Raw genomic sequence first — 5,228 nt, 5'->3', positions numbered from 1 at the left:
TTTCCTTAACTTTTACAATAACGGACTAATACAATATTTGTCCTTCTGTGACTGACTTATTTCGCTCAGCATAATGTCCTCCAAGTTCATCCACGTTATGCGGTGTTTTAGGCTGCGACCTTTTGGAAGCAAAATTCTAGGCCTTACTTTGGGGGCAACTCTGTGTGGGTTTGAATCACCAAACTTTCGGTTAATAATTGAGTGCTTAACTATTTACACCACCTGGAGCTCTGATGGTGCAGTGGCTAAGGCATTTGACTGCTAACCAGAAGTTGGTGGTTCAAACCCACCAGCTGCTCTGTGGAAGGAAGATGGGGCAATCTACTTCTGTAAAGATCTACTGCCTTGGAAGCCCAATGGGAGTTACTATGAGTCAGAATTGACATGATGGCAGTGAGTTTGAGTTTTTCGAGGCGCAAAATATAATTATCTTAATTATATATAATCTGGGAAACAGTTTCTTTTCCTTAGCAACTCTGTTAGTGAGGCTTCTTAAATGCAAACAACAGAACTGAATTCTAGCTAATCAGAAAAGGAAATTATTAAAGCGTATTAGGAAAGCTCACAGAATCTCCAAGAGGGTGAAAGTCAGCGTTGGGGGCAATGTGGCCCAAAGCAACATGTAAACCACTTTGAGAGATCACCATTCCAGCAGCACTATCACTGCCGCTGTCACTATACACCTTATCTATTAGTGACCCAGGCTCTGGACATGAAAACCTTGACCACTGCTGCCCCTTAAGTGAACTACCTCTGCCAATGCCAGTGTTCACTTGCTCAAGTTGCTCTCTTCCGGCCTGAGTGTGTCTGTTGGGTAGGGTCCAAGTCTTGTGTCTGCATTCTGGGTACAAGGGAGGGTGGGGGAGTGAGTTTCTAATTTTTGCTTTATGGAGATGGACTTGTAATGGGAGAAATTTGCCAATAATGAAAAAACCTTTCAAAACATGTTAGGCCAGCACTAACCATAAAAATATCTAATATAGCAGTTAATATCTTATTTTGTTTATTCATTTATTTCAAACATGTAGTCACCAAACTCTTTACACTGAAATACACACAATTTAAAGTGTGGCTGGAAGCTGCTTCAGAATACACTTATTTCATTGTGGCAACAGGATCTGGACTGCCAAACAATTTCATAAACACTTCCATTTCTAGAAATACTTTTTAAAAATTGTGTGTGCATTTAAATATACATGTGTATGAAAGGAATATGAAACAAGTGGAAGCCAGGAAATGAGTCAAAGCTGCCTTTTCCTTTATTATCCATCCCATAGTATGAACTGACCTTGAAACCCTAGCCTTTGCGGTTTTGTACATAAGGATTATAAGCATAAATTTTGAATTTCCTGTCTGTTGTTGACTTTACATTGAACTCATTCTTTACATATTTTAATTTACCTACTATAACATCATTTGTCCCCTTCACTGTAATTTTTAGTTTGAGACACCAGATTTTTGGGTACTGGACATAAAAATCTCTTATTCTTTGGACATAAAAGGTAGTTTTAGACCTAGACATTCTGGCTAACATTCAAAGGGCCAAATGGCTGGTTTGGTGGAGAAGTTGGCTTTACTGCCACACTCCCACTCCAGCCACACTGAGCTGTTCCTAATTACTGTCGACCGAGTGGTGCTCGCCATGGGAGTTGCTGTAGCCTCTTTAAATTATCACACTCCAGGGTTGCTTTCTCCACTTTATTTTCACGTTCAGAAACTCCCTGTGATCCATGTAATTAGTAAATAAACAGGCTCTGGGGGATTTATTCATGTTAATCCCACTCACAGGAGACAAATCTACAAAATCAGTCTCATTCTGGTAGTGTAGTGCCTAAGGCATTTGACTGCTAACCAGAAGGCCAATCCCACCAGCCACTCCTCGGAAGGAAGACTGGGCAATCTACTTCCATAGTGATACCACCTTGGAAACCTAAGGAGGGGTTGCTATGAGTCACATCTGACTCCACGGCAGTGAGTTTTTTTTTTTTATGGTAGGCTCTGAGGATTACAGTGGTGCGTAGCACAGATGTGGTTACTGTTCTTGTAGTGCTTACACCAAAACCAAACCCACTGCCATCGAGTCAATTCAGACTCATAGTAACCCTATAGGGTAGAGTAGAACTGCCCTATAGGGTTTCCAGGATGTAAATCTTTATAGGAGCACACTGCCTCATCTTTCTCTCATGGAGCAAGCATTTGGGAGGGCTTGAACCACTGACCCTTTGGTTAGCAGCCAAATGCACTAAAACCAAAACCACTGCACCACCAAAGCTCCTTTGTAGTGCGTATAGTCTTATGGAAAATCAACAATAATAAAGTTTATTTTGGACTATGATGGTAGCAATGGAAAGGGAGGAGTAGGGGGATACAAGATAAATTTTGGAACCCAAGTATTTAGGACTTGCTGATGGATTTGATGCGGAGGCTGGGAAAGGAAGAGGTAAAATGAAGAGGATGGAGAAAGAAGCAAGTGTCGCAGAAAATCCAGATGCAAATGATTTAATGTTCATTGAGAGATAAGACCAAGTTGAGATTCAAAGCCGGTTGTCATAGAAAAGACAGCTTTTGAGGCAGGTAGATTATTCAGAGACAAAACAAAGTAACTTAAGCTAATTGAATATTTTAAAAACATGCTATTGATATTTCCTTTTCCTAGCCATCCCAGGGATAAACAGTGGCGATATTTGGTGGTAAGAGCGTGGGCTCAGGAGCCAGACTGCCTAGGTTCAAGTCTTAGTTCCTACAATAGCCATTACCTTCTGAACATGAATGGAGTCCCTGAGTGACACAAATGGTTAAGTGCTCAGCTACTAATGGAAAAGTGTGGAGGCAGTTTAAATTTACCCAGAGGTCCTGTGGAAGAAAGGCCTCGCTATCTATTTCCTGTCTGCTTCTGAAACATCACAGCTATTGAAACCCCCACGGAGTCCAGTTCTATCCTGAAATGCAAGGAGTTACCCTGAGTCAGAATTGACTCCATAACAAATTGTGCTTTTTTTTTTTTGGTTGTTGTTGTTATTTCTAAACATGATCTCACTGTTCTCAGTTCTCTATATTTGCCCCTTCTCCAGTGTTTTCTGACAAAAACAAAAAAACCTCAGACCCACTATCATCGAATTGATCCAGACTCATGGTGATCCTATGTAATACAGAGAAGAATTGAACTTCATAGGGTTTTTTGGCTGTAATCATTCTGGAATCAAATTGCCAGGCCTTTCTTTCACCATGCCTCTGGATGGGTTTGAACCACCAACCTTTTTTTTTTTTTTTTTTTTTTATTAGGATTTGGGTGAAGATTTACAGAGTAAATTCACTTTTCATAAAGCAGTTCACATATAGTTTGTCTCATGTCATTGACCAAAATTTACAATGCAGCAGCTCCCCTCCCACTTCCCACAGCTACCTCCTCCCAGTGTCCATCCCTTCATACTCTTCGAGAGGCCCATTGTCTGCCAACCCTGTATATGATCTTGGATACACTCTCCATTTAGACATACATAATTGTTTAGCTTGTTCACCCATCTATCCGTCCCTATACCCATGTTTGCTTTCATTGACAACTCAGTATTGTATTTACAAAGGGAGAACCACCAACCTTTTGATTAGGTGCCAAGTACAAACAATTTTTACCATCCAGTGTTTTCTAGCTATTCTACGTAGTTCTACTACTTTTCTACTTGCTCAAGTCACTAACACATTCCTGGCCTTCAACCTCCACGTTAAATCAAGTATGAGGGTTTATCCAACCTCTACACATCCCTTAGCTCTGGTGGTGTAGTGTCAGGCATTTGGCTGCTAACCAGAAGGTCAGCAGTTCAAACCTCCCAGCTGCCCTGTGGAAGGAAGATAAGACGTTCTGCTTTTGTAAAGATTTACAGTCTTGGAAATCTAATGAGGGGTCACTATGAACCCACTAATTTGGTTTTTTTGGTTTACACCATCCCTTAACTTCACTCATTTGTCTCCAACTCCACTGCACTAATCTGGTCCAAAGTACTATCATCTTTTGCTAGAATAGCTGCTAACTGATCTCTCAAAAGCCACTGATCTTCTTCACCCCATCCATTCTCCCCATAGTAGGCAGTGATCTTTTCTAATGCAAAGCTGATTTCCTTAACCTCTGCAGAAATCTCTTCAATAACTTCCTATTGCCTTTAGACTAAAGACCCACATCCTTAATACGGCCTGTGAGGTCCTGGATAGGCTTATTATATATCCATCTTCATGATAATCTACTTTATAACCTCTATAAACTTCGTTTGACTTTCTCCACTGCAGGGCCTGAGCTAAAAGTTTCTTTCTGTGTGTAAACCACTCCTCACAGCCCACACATCTAGTCAGTGCTACTCAACTTTCAGATCTCAGCTGAAAAGTCAACTTCCATGGGGGAAAATGTTAATAATTGACAGAAGTTAGGTCATCTCAGTATATATCACTCTAGCACCTTGCTTTTTTCCTTGGTGGCATTCATTTCAGTCATGACTCCCTCTCAGTGTCTGTCTGCTCCACTTGATTGTGAGGATCTGTTTATTCACTAACATTACTTTTTACAGGCATCTCCTCCAGGAGGATAGTTTTCATGAAGTCAGGGGTCAGGAATTGTTTTTCAGCCTTGCTCACTGATGGGTCCCTACTGTTTGGCCTATGACCTGACATAGTGTTGAGAATATTTGTTGAATAAACAAAGACATAAATACACATTTTCTATAATTTTAAAACTTTTAAAATTAAAAAGAAAAGAAAAAGAAATCAACAAATTACCAGGGCTAGTTATATTTTTATGCTAGACACAAATTGGTTAGATTAGGAAGTAATTTTTACTTCAATTCTCTTATTTCTGACTTCCAAATAAACCACTCTCTTCTCTCATTTTTACATCATCTCTGTCCTTTCTTCATTTGAACATACGTATTCATAACAGGTTACAACTCATAAGTCTAAAGATACTTTTCCACTTGATTAAATTTTGTTTTGGTTCCTTCTTGTGACAAAGAGCACTGTGCCGTAAGTGCCTTAGCTCTCTTGTGCTGCTATGACAGAAATACCACAGATGGGTGGCTTTAACAAACAGAAATTAACTTTCTCACAGTCTAGAATTAGGGCGTGGGTTCTCTCTCTCTCTCTCTTTTTTTTTTTTTAATTGTCATTTGGGTGAAAATTTACAGAGCAAATTCACTTTCCATATAGCAGTTCACATACACTTTGTCTCATGACACTGACTGCAATTT

The sequence above is a fragment of the Orycteropus afer genome, unplaced genomic scaffold (assembly GCF_000298275.1).
Source record: "Orycteropus afer afer isolate SDZICR_OR568_19922 unplaced genomic scaffold, OryAfe1.0 scaffold00488, whole genome shotgun sequence".
Taxonomy (NCBI): domain Eukaryota; kingdom Metazoa; phylum Chordata; class Mammalia; order Tubulidentata; family Orycteropodidae; genus Orycteropus; species Orycteropus afer.
This window is presented reverse-complemented; position numbering follows the sequence as displayed.